Raw genomic sequence first — 16,723 nt, 5'->3', positions numbered from 1 at the left:
CAGTCATAAAAGATATCATCCAAAGAAATTAAAAGTTTGGAATTTGCTTGTGGTGTAGTGGGGTAAGGATCTGGCATTGCCACTGCAGTGGGTCCGGTTACTGCCATGATGTACCGTTCAATCCCTGGCCTGGGAAGTTCCACATGCTATGGGCGTGGCGAAAAAACAAAAAAATAGAGAAATGAAAAGTTAAAGGAAAGTTTAATGCACAATTTCAAAGGCTTCTCTTTGTCAGTGTTGTTAGTTTCCCAAGAGAAAAAGAAGACTCTAAAGGTACGTTTGGCAACTCTGATTTATATGTGACTTTGATTCTGGTTCTCATTTCTAAATACCTTAAATTCTATTTTGGAGGCAAAACTCCTTAGTTGGGGTCATGTTCTCAAGCCCTTGAGTTTTACCTTTCAGCGTCTGGCTCAGCTCCTGAAATCATTCTTCTTATTTCCTCCTCCCTCCAAACCAGAGGGAAGGCATTCCTTGTCCCTAACAGCGCTATGTGTTCAGGTGCCTGATTGCGTCCGAACGAAAAGAAAAGAAAAGAAAAAACTCCCTAGTAGTCTCCTCCTTAAGAGTGAAAAACCATCAATTCATCCTTATAATCAGAAGAAGAAAATATTTCACTTGACTCTTTTTCCAGGAATAGATTTTGGACAAAGAAATTATTTTAAAGAATTTTTATACCTCAGTAAACTATACTTTAACTTAGAAAAATTGGTCTGTCTTGGCAACAGTTTGATAGGACACCTGCCTCAAATACAAAATGCAAGGACTGTTTCTGCACATCTATGAGTCTGACCAGAACAGAATATTTTTACATAAAACTTTTCCAACTTCCCAAACAGAAATTTGCAATTGCCTTATGACATCCCTAACTTAATAGCAAAGAACAAATTTTACCACCTCTGGGGAAATATTAAAGCTCTATATAAGTAGATATGACTAACACATTTATAGAGTAAAAAGAGGGGATTATTAATATATTCCAAGTATTTCAAAATATTACCTGCCTAAGTGTTCACAAACTTCAGCCATTGTGGTTAGAGGTAAATGACAAACGAAATAAGGAAGACAAAAAGCCCTCTGGAATGGGGACTTCTAGTTGTCTATTCAATATTCAGTGGTGTGCTTGTAAAAGTCTAATAACTGGTTCTTTAAAATAAAAAAAAAAAGGGAAAGGAAAGAAAGAGAGAAAGAAAGCCCTGGAGTTCCCATCGTGGCTCAGTGGTTAATGAATCCGATTAGGAACCATGAGGTTGCGGGTTCAATCCCAGCCCTTGCTCATTGGGTTAAGGATCCAGCATTGCCGTGAGCTGTGCTGTAGGTCGCAGACGTGGCTCGGATCCCGCATTGCTATGGCTCTGGCGTAGGCCAGGGGCTACATCTCCCATTAGACCCCTAGCCTGGGAACCTCCATATGCTGCGGAAGTGGCCCTAGAAAAGGCAGAAAGACAAAAAAAGAAAAAAAAAAGAAAGCCCTAATTTTTTGGTGTTTGCCAATTTTTGTGGTGTAAATGCTCCCACTGTGACCAAATTCAAGTTATCAATGTGTTTATAACCACCTTGTACAAAAAACCTGAAAAGTTAACCATAAGCTCTCACAAGTCAGAGTGAGCCATTTGGGGCACATCACTGCATCCATCCTCCCCTTCTTCATCACTATAGAAATTACATTTTGTTGCACTGGCAATTTTTCAAGATTAAAAAAAGAAGAAGAAAGAAAGAAAGACATTTCCCAGTCATTTTTACAAATAGGAAAGGCCTTAAATGATATTTGCTGATGAGAAGTAGGCACACGTTGTAGTAACAGTGAGGGCCTACCAGAGATGGTGGTGTTAGTGGTATGTTCCTCAAAGGAACTGTAGACTCAGTTCACTCTTTTTGTCCTTATCCATTTCTTTTTCCTTCCTGGAATGCAGACATAATGACTGGAGCTGCAGCAGCCACTTTGTAATCAACACTGAGGTAGAAGATAAGGAAATCACAGAGACATTGCCCCTCATATCTTTGAGTTGTCTCACCACCGCTGGCATTTCTATTTCTGATCTTCTTTTTTATAAGAAATAAATTAAATTCCTATATTGATTAAGCAACTCTCATTTAGGTTTTATCAGGCAGCCAAAGACAGTTTTTCACATTGGCCAAACCCATCAATGGATGCAGGCAAAGAAACTGCCATCAGAAGCAAAAGTGTTTAAAAAAATTTTTTTCTGGAAATCCCATAGTCAGTAAAACTTTTCAAAAATGACCAACCAGCTCAATATTTTGTTGGAATGAATCTACCTAAAATACTTGACTGCAAAGGCAGAAATTGTGTTCTCATCACAGTGTTGTGTAGATTCAGTGAAATGAATATTGGCTACTATTACCAAACACAGATAATGTACCAGACACTCTGTTAAGCACTGTAGAGGCATCATGCTACTGGCCATATGATGTTGGGCAAGTCATTTAACATCTTAGCACATCATTCTCATTGATAAAACGGAGATAATACTGGAGTTCCCACTGTGGCTCAGCAGTAATGAACCCAACTAGTATCCATGAGGATGTGGGTTGGATCCTTGGCCTCGCTCAGTGGGTTAGGTATCTGACGTTGCCCTGAGTTGTGGTGTAGGTTGCAGATGCAGTTCAGATCGTGCGTTGATGTAGCTGTGGCGTAGGCCGGCAATAACAGCTCTGATTGAACCCCTAGCCTGGGAACTTCCATATGCCATGGGTGCGGCCCAAAAAAAGCAAAAAGAAAAAAAAGAAAAAAAGGAGATAACACAATAGCTATATCATAGGGTCGTTTTGAAGGATAAGGGAGTTAATATTACATACATAAGATGCTCAAAACAATTCCTGGCAAAAGAGCAAACACTAAATAAACTATTTAGTTATTATCATGATTATTATTCCCCGCAAGCCCTATTCAGAAAATGCACTGACATCACCTGCAGATGAGCATAAGAGCATCTATCCCATAGGGAGGTTCTGAGGCTATGAGAAGATGGTACCTCTCCAGGGTTTAGCGTTGTACCAAGTAAATGCTCAATAAATGCTACCTCTTATAGTTTGATACAGCACTCAGATGAAGCTCTTTTAGTGACATTTGTGCCAAAATATTTTGTCAGTGAAGAGAAAAAAGTAGGGTTTTTTGTGGGGGAGAAGACAAGTCATTATTCATCCATCCCTATAATGTCCTTATAGGGCCTCATGATATATAATTAATGTGTCAAATGATGAGTGCTATTTGACATGCAATAGATACAAACCAAGTATTTGGGGGCACAACAAGAGGGAAGGAGCAGAGAGGGCCTTGGGATGGGGCTTGGGTATAGAGAAGAGAGAACTCTGGCTTAGGAGACCTGGAGTTGCACATGATTCTACCATATACTAGTTTTTTTGACCTTGGGCAAATAACGTTTCATTTCCCTCATTCGTTAAAATGAAAATTTTGAACTTAACACACTCACTCATCCCATCTTTAAGAAAGTAATTTTTTTGTTGTTTAATATCTAGGAGAGGATGTTGGACCTTAAAGAATAAGACAAGTTTTGAAAACTGGAGCTGCTGGTTCGTACTTCAAGTATGAACACAGGATATACTGCTGTGGGGGAATACCATTGCAAAGTTGCCAGCTTTTGTGTGAAAGTATAAGGGAGACTGGGCAGGAAATGGGAGTTAGGGTCAAACTTGGAGAACCTTGGGTACCAGGTTCCTTTTGAAGTTAGTTTATTGAGAAGTGCTGCTAAGCCATTGCATTTTTCTGAGCAGAGGAAAGACATGACCAAACTATGCCCCATGGGGGATTGTTTCAGCAACAAGAATATGAGGGTCACCTGAGGCATGAAAGGGATTGGGGGAACCACTTTAAAGGTCTAGGCATGAGATCAAAGTAACTGGGAGCATAGGAAAGGAAAGACATGAGTGTTTTAAGAAGGATTCCCATCCTTGGAATCCTGGATCATCTCCTGGAAGAAATAAACCTATGGAAAGTTTCCCTGGCAAGGAGTAGATGTGATAGTTCAGCAGTTTAGTGCAGAGCCATTCTCGGCACAAACTAGAAGTTTGAACAATTGTTAGGTGAATGTGGAAATAATCGTTTGAATGGTAGATGGTAAACTCATAAAATCAGAGAAGAGCTTTTTTTTTTTTTTTTTTTTTTTTTTTTACTAGTAGTTGAATTGTCAAGGGGGAGGGAGGAGAGTATGGGATGGACGGGAGTTTGGGATTAGCAGATGCAAAGTACTACATTTAGAATGGATGGGCAGAGTTCCCATCACGGCTCAGTGGTTAATGAACCCAACTAGTACCCATGAGGACGTGGGTTCGATCCCTGGCCTTGCTCAGTGGGTTAAGGATGTGCTGTTGCCCTGAGCTGTGGTGTAGGTCACAGACATGGCTCGGATCCCACATTGCTGTGGCTGTGGCTGTGGCTGTGGCTGTGGTGTAACCTGGCAGTTTTAGCTCTGATTCGACCCCTAGCCTGGGAACCTCCATATGCCGAGGGTGCAGCCCCAGAAAGACAAAAGGACAATAAATAAATAAGTAAATAAAATAGAATGGATGAAGGTCCTACTGTAAAGCACAGGGAATGGTGTCCAGTCTCTTGGGATAGAACATGATGGGGGATGATATGAGAAAAAGAATGTGTGTGTGTGTGTGTGTGTGTGTGTGTGTGTGTGTATATACATATATATATATATATATATGTGTGTGTATATATATATATGTAAGACTGGGTCACTATGCTGGACAGCAGAAATTGGAGCAACATTGAGAATTAACTATAATTTAATTTTTTGAAAGTTTAAAAATAATAGTTGAATTAATGGAGGTCAGATACACAGAGAAGGCCATTGATTTCGTACAATTTAGGAGTTTAGTAGCTTTAACATTCACTGCGTGTTTTTTTGGACATAAAAACACTGAATTTCTGTGTGGCAGAAAAATGGAGGAAGGAAGAGTTCTCAAAGGCCTGTGTCTAGATGCTGTTAATACGTCCTGACCCCAAGTGGAAATGTGGTCTCAGAAAATAATTCTAAGCCAGGATCATAGAACCCCCCCACACACACACTTTAGAAACAGTTGAAATTCATCTAAAACGCTACTATCACCATCAGATTTTCACGTAGAACTTGTAGTGTACTGAGCGTTATGAAATACTCAGAAAAAAGGCCAACAATCTCTAGCAAATTCCTCGAATTTATAATTAGATCTGAAACTCAGACTAGAGAGTGGGGACATTCATACGCAAGAGCCATTGCTCCTCTCGGAACCACTGGCATTTTCACCACCAATCTATTCGAGATTTATTTCCTCAGCAAATAGTTGAGTGTCTAAGGGGATGGGTCCCTGCAAGCGTTGGTCCTGCAGTGGGAAATAAACCAACCCCCGCCTTCATATTACTTAGAATAGGAGAACCACCTCTTCTCGAGAATAGGCAACAACCTGCCTAAATCTATAATTACCAACAGTTCAAACTTCTCTGGAGAAAACGGTGTGATGAGAGACTAAGGAGATTTCAACATCAAATATGTATAATTCCTCCTGCAGTTATCACTGGAACATCCGTTTTTTGGCCTTCTGCCTTTTTCCCCCTGCTGGATTTATTGAGATGGAATGGATATCCAGCCCTGTACAGGTTTGTGTATGGCATAGTGACTTGACTTGCATGCATCGGGAAATGTCTACCACAGTAAGTTGAATGGATCTCTATTATCTCACCTTGATACAAAATAAATGGAACGTGGCTTTTCAATGTGAACAATCCCACACCAGGGATCCTTGGAGGACTGGTTCCAGGGAAATTAATTCACTTAAATTCACATAAGGGGAGTTCCTGTCATGGCTCAGTAGTTAACAAACCCAACTAGTATCCGTGAAGATAACAGGTTCGATCCTGGCTTTGGTCAGTGGGTTAAGGATCCGGCGTTGCCATGGGCTGTGGTGTAGGTCGATGATGTGGCTTGGATCCTGCATTGCTATGGCTGTGGAGCAGGCCGGCAGCTGTAGCTCCGATTTGACCTCTAGCCTGGGAACCTCCATATGCTTCGGGTGCATAAAAAAGATAAATAGATAATAAATAAATTCACGTAAGGAGTTGATAGACAAACTTTATGTTGCCATTTATTTTTCTATTGAGTAGGTCCATATTTTGCGTCTATAAAATTTGCAGCCAATTTTATGGGCTCATCTTATTGTAAATTACTAGTAATTGATTTGGGGGGGGCACACTAATTAAATATCACAATTAACTTGCCTTCAAGTTATATATATATATATATATATATATATATTTATTTATTGTTGTTGTTGTTGTTGTTTTTGTTTTTAGGGCCACACCCATGGCTTATAGAGGTTCCCAGGCTAGGGGTCAAAGCAGAGCTACAGCTGCCGGCCTACGCCACAGCCACAGCAATGCAGGATCCGAGCCGCATCTTCGACCTACACCACAGCCCATGGCAACGACAGATCCTTAACCCATTGAGCGAGGCCAGGGATTGAACCCACAACCTCATGGTTCCTAGTCGGATTCGTTTCTGCTGCACCACGATGGGAACTCCTACATCTTGATGTCTTGATATCTTGATATCTCCTTTTCTCTGAGGATCTTGTCCTTCCGCCTAATCCCTCCCACACCAGCTCAGCCCCTCCACTTTCTCTGAGCACACCGGGAGATTTGGCATTATCCCAAACTGTCCAGGCCCATGAGTTTAATCTCCAGCACCCCAGACTCAGACCGTTCCCCGGCTTTGGGGGGTAGTTCCCAGCTCCCACGATGCTTGGACCCCCTTGGGACCTTTCCTCCTTTCATCTTCTCGATTTTCCCTTGTCTTCACACTCTTTTATGTTCTTACCTCCCTCCTTGTCACAGGCCTCACAGTCACTCCCTTGCCTATACCCTCTGCTCTCTGCCCCTCATTCCCTCTATCACCCTCACCTGCAAAACCCCAGCTCTGCCCCCTTAGGCTGGAGAAAAAGCCACAGCCATGCCAAATGGCCTAGCTTTAAATTCATGACCGCTAACCTCAAATGACCACTTAATAGCATTGCCTGGCAATCCTACCCCATTTCTGTGGTTCATTTGCTCTCAAATTCTCCCAAAAGATAATGCTCACATCTGCTCCACTCTTTTCCAACTTCCAGCATCTCTTCCACCCTCCCCACTCTCAGGAAGTTGGGGCTGAGGCTATTTCACCAAGATAAGAGAGTCAGAGAGAGGAGAACAAGTCACTATGCTCCCAGCCCTGAGGCCACCAGCCTGCGTGCCTCTGGGCCCACACATTGCATTTCCTCTTGGGCGAGCCTCACCCGACCTTAGCTCCCGGCTCTTCTGGGAGCAGGGGAAGAAAATAGCCTTGCACTTGGAAACCTCCTAGCAGATCATGTAGGACCCTCTTCCTTTAGGACCTCTTGTCTGTAAGGTTTTCTCTACCTCCCCCATTCTCAAGCTCTCCTCCCCAAAGCTACCATCCCACGCACCTGACATATTTGTGTATTTGTTCATTATTTGCCTTCCTTGATGAGAGCAGGGATTTTTATGCCTTTTTTTTTTTTTTTTTTGTCTTTTTTCCTTTTAGGGCTGCGTATGGAGGCAGCATATGGAGGTTCCCAGGCTAGGGGTCAAATTGGAGCTATAGCTGCCAGCCTACGCCACAGCCACAGCAATGTGGGATCTGAAATGCATCTGCAGACCTATACCACAGCTCACAGCAACGCGGGATCCTCAATATTACGAGCAAGGCCAAGAATTGACTGAACCCATGTCCTCATGGTTCCTAGTTGAGTTCATTAACCACTGAGCCATGACAGGAACTCTCTCTTTTTTTTTTTTTTTTAATTAAAGTATAGTTGATTTACTATGTGCCAATTTATGCTGTACAGCAAAGTGACCCAGTCATACATATATATTCCCTTTCTTATGTTATCTTCCATCATGTTCTATCCCAAGAGACTGAATATAGTTCCCTGAGCTCTACTGTAGGATCTCATTGCTTATCCATTCTAAATGGAATAGTTTGCAACTACTAACCCCAAACTCTCAGTCCATCCCACTTCCTCCCCCTTGATTGGATGTGGTACATACACACAATGGAATACTATTCAGCCATAAAAAAGAAGGGAATAACACCACTTGCAGCAACATGAATGCAAGGAGAGAGTCCCATACCAAGTGAAGTAAGAACGATAAATACCATATGATATCACTTATATGTGGAATCTAAAATAGGACACAAATGAACCTATCTACAGAACAGAAACATACTCACAGACACAGAGAACAGACTTGTGTATTTGTTTTGTTTGCACCATATTCCCTGTGACTTGAAGAGTGCTTGACCGACACCATCACTTATTCACTCATTCAACAGATGTTGGACTCTTCTCCAGGTACTAAGGGAACTGCAATGTACAGAATGGACCAAAACTCCTGCTGTTTTGGTGAAGGAAGTACTGAGATAGTGATAAAGGAAGCATCCACTCCATGCAGGGAAAGAGGATAAAATATGTGTATTTGGTAGGATGTGGTGGGGGGTGGGGTGAAATTTTAGATAGAGTGGCCAGGATAGGCCTTGTGAGAGAAGGGTTTTTCTTCCTTCCTTCCTTCCTTTTTTTCTTCTTTTTTTCTTTTTTGTCTTTCTAGGGCTGTACCCTTGGCATATGGAGGTTCCCAGGCTAGGGGTTGAATTGGAGCTGTAGCTGCCAGCATAGGCCACAGCCACAGCAATGTGGGATCCAAGCCGCATTTGTGACCTACACCACAGCTCACAGCAACACCGGATCCTTAACCCACTGAGCAGGGCCAGGGATCGAACCTGTGTCCTCATGAATAGTAGTCGGGTTAGTTGCTGCTGAGCCACGATGGGATCTCCGAGAAAGGGTTTTGAGTGAAGACCAGTGGGAGGTGAGGGAGAGGGCCATGAGGGAAGGGCTTTCCAGGGAGAAAAGCACTGGTGCACAGGCCCTGAGCTGGGAGTGTGCCCCAGTGGTCCCAGGACTTGTGAGGAGGCCACGATGAAGTGAGCAAGGGAGGGAGTAGGAGACCAGGTCAGAATGGAAAAGAAAGGGGGAAGGAAAATTCATGTGGGGGCTTAGACACATTCTGATAATTTTTATTTTGAGTGAAAAGGAGAGCCAAGGGAGGATTTTTCAGTTTTGTTTTTGGCTGTGCCTACAGCATGTGGAAGTTCCCAGGCCAGGGATCGAGCCCACGCCATCACAGCAGCCTGAGCTGCAGCAGTGAGAGTGCTGGGTTCTTAACCTGCTGTGCCACAAGAGAACTGCCAGGGGGAGGGTTTTTTGATACCACGGCATTAACATGCAAGCCACATTCAAGTTTTCACAGTTGTCCCGATAACGTCATTTTTTAAAAAATCCAATTATTTTTTTCTTTATTGGCCGCCCCGTGGTATACGGAGTTCCTGGGCCAGGGATCAGATCCTAGCTGCGGTTGGGCCCTATGCTGGAGCTGCAGCAATGCTGGATCATTAACCCACTGTGCCTGGTCAAGGATCAAACCTGCGTCCCAGGGCTTCAGAGATGCCACTGATCCCGTTGCGCCACAGCGGGAACTCCAAAAAGGTCCACTTTTCCAGGACCATTTAAAGAAATGACCAGCACAAGGGGCAAAATCAAATTTCATAGCATGCATAGTATTAGTAATTATCATTTGTGGCTACTAGGACTGTGCTGAGAGATGTCATCTACAGGTTGAAAAAATTACCAAAATACCAGTTCTATGTCTTTTTATAGGTTTCTCCCCAACTCAGGATCCAATCAAGCATCAGTTGCCATTTCTTTCTTTCTTACTTTTTTTTTTTTCAAAAACGGCTTTATCGAAAGAAACTTCACAAGCCACATAATTTGCCCACAATTCATCGGGCTTTAGAATATCCACAGAGTTGTGCAACCATCACCACAAACTAATTTTAGAACATTTTTGTCACACACCCCCCCCCCAAAATCCATAACCTTTAGCGGTCACGTTCCCGCTCCTTATTCTCCCAAACATAGACAACCACCATTCTGTCTCTATAGATTTGCCTATTCTGGATATTTTATTTTTTTGTCTTTTTAACACTGCACTCGAGGCATATGGAGGTTTCCAGGCTAGGGGTCCAATCCGAGCTACAGCTGCTGGCCTACGCCACAGCCACAGCAATGTGGGACCCGAGCTTCGTCTGTAACCTACACCACATCTCACCGCAACTCCGGATCCTTAACCCACTGATGGAGGCCAGGGATCAAACCTGAAACCTCATGGTTAATAGTCGGTTTCATTAATCACTGAGCAACTACGGGAACTCCATTTATATTTTATATAAATGGAAGCTTACAGTCTGTGGGGTTTTTGTCTAGCTTCTTTCACTTAGCATAGGGTTTGCAAGTTTCATCCACGTAGAATGTCAGAACTTCATTCCTTTTTATGACTGAATGTGTTCCATTGTGTGCATACAGCACATTCTATTTATCAAAGGAGGGTTTGAGCACAGTAGTGACCTGTTTGGAGTGGCATTTCACAAGGCTCATTGCAACTGTTGCTGCCAGGGGTAGAGAATGAATTAACTGTCAAATGCTGTTCTTAGGGGAAACAAGACAAGGCCCAAGAATTGACCTGTAAGTGCTCAAATAATTGAACGAAGAAATTAGCAGACATAGTCTGACTATATATAAACAGTATTTTATGTATTTGGGGGGACCTGTTGCATTTCTTTTGAATGATTAAACATGGGATGTAGCAATAAGATGGTTAATAAGTAAGAATTTAAAATGGAATGTGCACATGTAAAGTACATGACAATTGGAGAATACCATTAATTTGACTTAAAAAAAATGATGGTAATAGTTCTTTTGGAACACGTAAATTTACTCCTCAGAATCATTATTCTCTAAACATAACCTTACCCTAATCATCCAAGATTTCAGGCCAGCTTCTAGAGAGCCGGCTAAGAGAAGAAAAAACTCTCATAAACAGACATTTTTAATGTCTGTGCAGATCAGGTGGATGGGAGCTAGTTTAGTTTTATTTTGGGAAGTTGGTGTCAACCAAAAGGTGGCAGAACCTGGATCAAAAAATTGAGAGTTCTGTTGCGGCATCTGTCATTTGGAGCAAAGACGTTAACTACTGGAATCTCTAGATCCTGAAACTGGCATCAAACACATGTATTGATTCAAGGTTTGGGCTAAGTACAAGAAATAGTTACTAGGTTATCCAGTTTTCAGTACGTGCAACTTCTGGGGCTTGCAAATCTTTGAGGAGTGAGGGGCAAGGAAAACTAGACCTAAAAGGCGAGGCTCGAAAGGTGATGATCAAAAATGCACTCTATGTTTAAAATGCGATTCGGTGGGCGGGGTGGCCAAATGTTTCGGAAAATAAACATAGAACGCGGAACTTCCCTTGCAGGTAAGGCTGAGTTGGCTTCACGGGGACCAGAGGAGGCAGGGACAGCCGTTTCGATTCCTAGGAATCAGCGGGGCGGTGGGCGGGGGAGGCGGCGCGGGCCCGGCGCTCGCGCTGGCGGGGCCGGGAATTTGGAGAGGATCCCTGGTCGCGCGGCGGCGGCGGCGGCGCGCGCGGGTGCGCGTGTGAGCGAGCGAGGGAGCGGGAGGGCGAGTGCGCCCGGTATTGGCAGCGGAGGAGTGGAGGCTGGGCGGCTCCGACTCCCTGACGCCAGCGCGACCAGATCAATCCAAGCTCCCGGAGCAAGCGAGCGAGCGGGCGGGCGGGAGGAGGAAGGAGAGGCCGAGCCGCTGAGCCCGAGCCGAGGCGCGGGGAGGGACCCTGCGAGCGCAGCGCCCGGCCGGCCGGACCGGGGCCGCGGGGGACCCCGCTCGCCCGGCCACCTCGTGCGCCCGCGCGGACGGGCGCGCAGCCAACCCGGTAAAACGAAACAGACCCGAACCCAACTTTCTCCTCCGCCGCGTCCCCGCCCTCCCTTCGGCGCCCCGCGGACTTTCCAGCGCCGCCGCCACCGCCTCGGGTTGGGGCGGGCGCGGGCCAGCCGGGTGGCCGCGGTCGTGCACCGGGCCAGTGGTGCGGTTGAGGCGGAGAGGGGGCTCTTCCCCGCGTGGGGCGGACCGGCACCCCCCCCCCCCATGATGGCGCCTCCCGGCAGCTCTAGGGAACCAACCTGCCACCTTCTCTCCCCTCGCGCTCCGCCAGCCAGGCTGGGCTTGGGCCGGAGTGCCCCCTGCGTCTTTGTTGGGTCCCCGGCGGGGACGCCGCGTCCCTTGGCCCCCAGCCTCGCCCCGATCCCTGCCCGCGGCCGGCCCTCGGCGGCCACCCTCCCCCCTCCGCCCGTTTCCCTTTCCCTTCCTGCAGCCGGGCCTGAGCCGTCGGCGCGGCCCGCCGGGCCCATTGTGTCCCGCGCCGGCCGGGCGACCCCTGCGGGAGTCGGAGGGCGGCCGCGGGCGCTGTCCTTTCCGCGAAGTGGGGCTCGCGCGAGGGGGCACCCGGTGCCCTGCGTCCCTCCGGCTTCGGGCCGGGCTCCCTCTTCTGCCCCGGCCAGCCTCTTGAGGGTCGAGGTCAAGGAAAGTTCTCACCTAAATTCTCTCTAATTTAGTCAAAGGTTTGGCTGCACGTAATTTTTTTTTTTCTCTTCCGCCTACCCCCCCCCCCCCCCCGCGCCCCGAGTCTCCAAGTGTCGTCTCATTCCTTTCCCTTTCCCGGATTTGATTGCCTCACTGCATGTGTATTTGTGAGTTCGCCGTGGAACAAGTGTTCATTTACTCTGCGCATGGTCTTTGTTAGTGTTTCTCGGGGTTGTTTCTGCAGGAAGGTGGGGGTGGTGGGTGTGAGAGAGACAGACGTGGGCTTGTTTTTCTAGTTGCTTAATACATATGAAGGCTTCCCAGGGAGAGCGTTTCCTTGATGTACTTTGGGAAGGGAGGAGGAACAGATGCCTGCCGGATCTTACAACTCCAGTAGCTGCGGCTTTTGTTTATTTTGAGGCGTGGACGATGTTTAAATGCACCGTGCAAGATCCCCAGTAAGGCGCTTTCCCTTCTGCAGATCGAGGAGCGTCTCAGAACTGTCTCCTGAGAAAGCACCATTGTCGTGAGAGCTCTGACAGCCGGCCTTTTTCTTTCCGCTGAGGTTCTTTTGCCATTGCAGCTGAAGTTTCAAAGTCTATGGAATGATCCCAGAAGTTGCCTGAGCTCTGTATGCCTTTGCGTTGCTGAAACTCTTCGCGATTAGCTCGATCGCAGAATGCCTTTATTTCAGAGCATATCTCGCTCTCCTTGGCTGTCGTGGATGACGTGCCCACATTCAGGAACACAGTGAGAAAACTGTCTTCTGCCCATGTTGATTTTTCGTCTTGTTTCTAATTACTCCTTTGCACTTTATTGGCGGTAGGTGAGCGGTCTTGGAACCAGGATTTCAGAAGAATTGAGGCAGAATCAATGTTCACCGCCCCAGGATTTTCAGTTAGTATAAATATTTTGCATCAGTGTTATTCTGATGGAGGTGCCAGGCCTAAATCTGCTGTGCTGATTTAAGTATTTGTCCTCTGTCCTCCCTCCCTCTTTGCATTTGCAGTTACTTGATATTTCTGTGCAGGTGGTGTACATTTGTGTAGTATTGCCATTCTTAGGAAACTGTAACCAGGGTCGTGGGAGATGATTTTCTAGAGGTGGGTGATGCCAGAGTCTCTGGAGGATCCGGGCAGGATCGGGTGTCTTCTGAGGGTAGGGATTTGTCCTTGATTTAGTTTTGACCCTTCCAACCATAGGTATGTAACTAAATACATTTTTCCTTCTTGCAGTATCCTTTGGTTTTGTACCTTCGAAGAGCTGATGACCTTTGCATTTTAGAGAAATGATAGTTTTTAGGCGGTTAAAAATGTTACGCTCTTACACCTCTTGGCATTTATTTATTTTTTCCAAGTTCATTAAAGCGTTAAGAGCAGGTAAGCCTCGTTTTCCCCAATACATTTATTAGTTGAAAACTAAATTGCAGTTTGTAATTTTGATTTCTAGTAATTCTGGGTTTAGTAACTTGGTTAGATTGGAAAAAGAATAAACTTGAGTGTAATTAGATGAGTATATTTAAGCTGCAGTCGCCTACATAATCAAGGCCAAGTTGTGTGTGTATAAAAGATCTCATTTGTGTAGTCTTACAAGGCTAATGGAGGCATCATTGAGGCTTTATAAATAATGTAAGTTGTGTATAATGTAGCGTCTCCAGAGACGGCAGAGAAAGCATCATTACCAGCCTTTTCAACCTGCTTGAGATCTTAAATTGATTTACAGCACTGAACTGGTGCAAAATGATACATCAGGATGACATGGGGTCAGCCTGTAAAAGTCTATGATGTCAGCCTATTAGTTCAGTCATCATAATTAAACCGTATTACAGGGGCAGCTAAGCAGGAGTCTGGCGTTATCCTTCAGATATGGGTGGTACATGTATTTTGTTTATGGTGGAAAGGCTGAACTGACAAGGAACGCTAGGGTTTCTAAAAAAGGGGAAAGGCTTACAGAACTCTGAATTTCTGAAAAAAACTGAAGGTACGTGAAGGGCTGTTCAGTCTGCATTGTCTAAATAGCTTTCCATTAGGTCGTGGAGAAACAGATGCTTTGGGGTGCTGATAAGGACCGTTGCAGCTCAGATCTGTGCACTGAACCATGCTTCATGTGAGCTTGAATTTAACTTGGCCTTAGGGACTTTCTAAAATATCAGAGGACCACATACTTTGTATCCCTCATCCTTTTATTAACACTGACTTGCACTGTATTGATGCACCCACTGCTATGTTATTTCTTTAACTAGTCATAGTTAACCAGGTCTCCACTGAAAAGTGAGATATTGGAATTGAACATATGAGCAATTCAGGAAAAGAAGATTCTTATTTTTGGCTTAACTTTCTGGCAGTCCTTATTCAGTTTGTGGGACACCTAGGGCTGTGCTGTCCATTGAGGTAGCTATAATGGCATGTGGGTATTTAATTTGAAATTAGTTAAAATGAAATAAAAATACATCTTTTCAGTAGCACTAGCCACATTGCAGGTGCTCAGGAGCTAATGTGGCTAGTGGCTTCCACGTTGGAGAGTGTAGTCATACAACATCCATCATCACCGAAGGTTCTCTTAGTGCTCCTTCTCTCAGGAACCTTTGCCTCTCCTCAGCCTCCCTTTCTACCCACCTTTCAGTTGCCTGTCCGCCTGCTACTTCTAGGATGAGTTTGTGGTGTCAAACAGAGAAAGAGATCCATTAGTTTTACTACTTACTAGTTGCTCTTGTTAAAATCAAACAGTTTGGAAGTGACAGTTGAAGCTACTGGATAAAATGAAATTGATTTTTCTGTGGCTCATATTTATCCTTGGTGTCATGGATTCTTTTTTTTTTTTTTTTTTTTTTTTTTTTTTGTCTTTTTGCCATTTCTTGGGCCGCTTCCACGTCATATGGAGGTTCCCAGGCTAGGGGTCGAATCAGAGCTGTAGCCACTGGCCTGCACCACAGCCACAGCAACGTGGGATCTGAGCTGCATCTGCGACCTATAGCACAGCTCACAGCAACACCGGATCCTTAACCCACTGAGCAAGGACAGGGATCGAACCCGCAACCTCATGTAGTTAACAGATTTGTTAACTACTGAGCCACAACGGGTGTCATGGATTCTAATCTGATTGAGAGCTTTGGGGAGGAGAAAGAATTGCAGCTAATTTTTCTCTGACTTTTGACTGTGTCCTTGTTTTGAATACTCATCTCATCGAAGCCTCAGCATTTCCCTAAGTGCTGTTGTCACTTTTTACAGGTAGGGAAACTGAGTTCAGAGTGATTCATTGTCTTGCCTCAGGCTACATAACTGGTGATTGTGAACAAGGCAGTCTCACTCTAGAGCCTCACTTTTTAGTACATATATTTGTCTAGAATGCCTAAATAATCATTGTTCTGCTGGGCTTTATTATACTGGTATAAGACATGCTTTTATTTTTTTTAGGCTTTTCAGCAAGTCTGCCCTCTCTTGTGCTTTTCTGGGCTATTTTCTGTTGTCTTCTTTCAAGTTCCTGAGAAAGAAAACATGTTGTTAATGTTTTCTAAGCAGAGCATAATTTGGAAGACTAAATCTGACATAAAGGCAATGCATTTCAAAGCCAAATTAGTTGTATCTCTACTTTTCAGGATAATTCCTGTCACTTTCATTTTTCTTGTATAATCACAAGCTGATGGTACTAAAAAAAATTCTAGTAGTTCAATTTATCTCATTAACATCAGTCTTTCTTTAGCCGTTAAACACTGCACCTTGAGATACAAATAGTTCATTGCAAATTCCTTGGAGTTTTTGTTTTTGGTTTACATTTAATGACTACCTTTGTACGGTCTTACAGTTTAGTCGTTCTTATTTTTTGTTTGTTTTGTTTTGGTCAGGGCTGTTTAAGAATCTGATGGAATCTCACATCCTCTATCTTCTCACAACCATTCCCCAATCCAGAAATGCTTGTGTGCCCTGGTAAGCTTGTGTGTAGACAAAAGGACCCAGATTGCCTGATATTTCAGGTGAAGGACACTCATGGGACTGCCTTGCCAAGTGTGTTCATAAACACTGAGATTTGTAACACAAAGAATAGACGTATTGAGTGTTAAAAGCTGCTCTGAATTTTCTAATCCAGTTGTTTCTTATTAGGTTGAGCAGTCTGAGGTCCCAGTAAGATAGCAGACTTGTCACCCATCTAGTGATCAGAGGAGGGGAAGCCTGAACCTGGATCATTCTCTGTCAAGTTCTCATTTGTTTGTTTG

The 16,723-nt window shown here is 44.6% G+C and overlaps 1 protein-coding gene across 6 annotated transcripts in view; it reads left to right on the top strand.

Annotated features, from left to right (window-relative positions):
- SMAD1 (SMAD family member 1) overlaps positions 11,680-16,723 on the top strand; it is an 80,353-nt gene continuing 75,309 nt past the window's right edge. Inside the window, 1 exon segment of one of the 6 annotated variants that reach the window (NM_213965.1) lies at positions 11,680-11,863. The gene's annotated coding sequence lies outside the window, so the exon portion shown is untranslated. 6 annotated transcript variants of the gene reach the window in all.

The sequence above is a fragment of the Sus scrofa genome, chromosome 8 (assembly GCF_000003025.6).
Source record: "Sus scrofa isolate TJ Tabasco breed Duroc chromosome 8, Sscrofa11.1, whole genome shotgun sequence".
Taxonomy (NCBI): domain Eukaryota; kingdom Metazoa; phylum Chordata; class Mammalia; order Artiodactyla; family Suidae; genus Sus; species Sus scrofa.
This window is presented reverse-complemented; position numbering and strand designations above follow the sequence as displayed.